We start from the raw sequence: 508 nt of genomic DNA, 5'->3' as shown, positions 1-508 counted from the left end.
TTCGCTGAAAAAACCACAGGTTTCAGGCACGTTATAGTTAGGAATTAGCATTTACAAAAACCTTAGAAATTCACTGAAAAAACCATAGGTTTCAGTGAAGTCATTTGAGATGTCATGAGTGATGTCACTGACCATGTCATGAGTTATGTAATATGTGACGGGATCAGCAGTGCATTGCTGGCGCGCGAGTTATAGCTAGCTGAACTAACTATAACGGGGGAATTTCAATATGTTTTGTACGAGCAAAATGTCCAACTATAACGCCCCTGAAACCTATGGTTTTTTCAGTGAATTTCTAAGGTTTTTTAAATGCTAATTCCTAACTATAACGTGCCTGAAACCTATGGTTTATTCAGTGAATATATATACATATATGCAATAGGGGTGGGCAAAAAACTCCGCTTCATCAGCGGAGCGGATAAAGCCAGCCACCCCTACTCCCAGCCCTGTCCCTGCTTCTGAAAGCAGCCAGGCCGGGGAGTGCCTCCCCCGTCCCCAGCGCCGGACC

Source organism: Triturus cristatus, chromosome 6 (assembly GCF_964204655.1).
Source record: "Triturus cristatus chromosome 6, aTriCri1.1, whole genome shotgun sequence".
In the NCBI taxonomy this organism is placed as follows: Eukaryota; Metazoa; Chordata; class Amphibia; order Caudata; family Salamandridae; genus Triturus; species Triturus cristatus.
Note: the sequence above shows the minus strand (reverse complement) of the source record.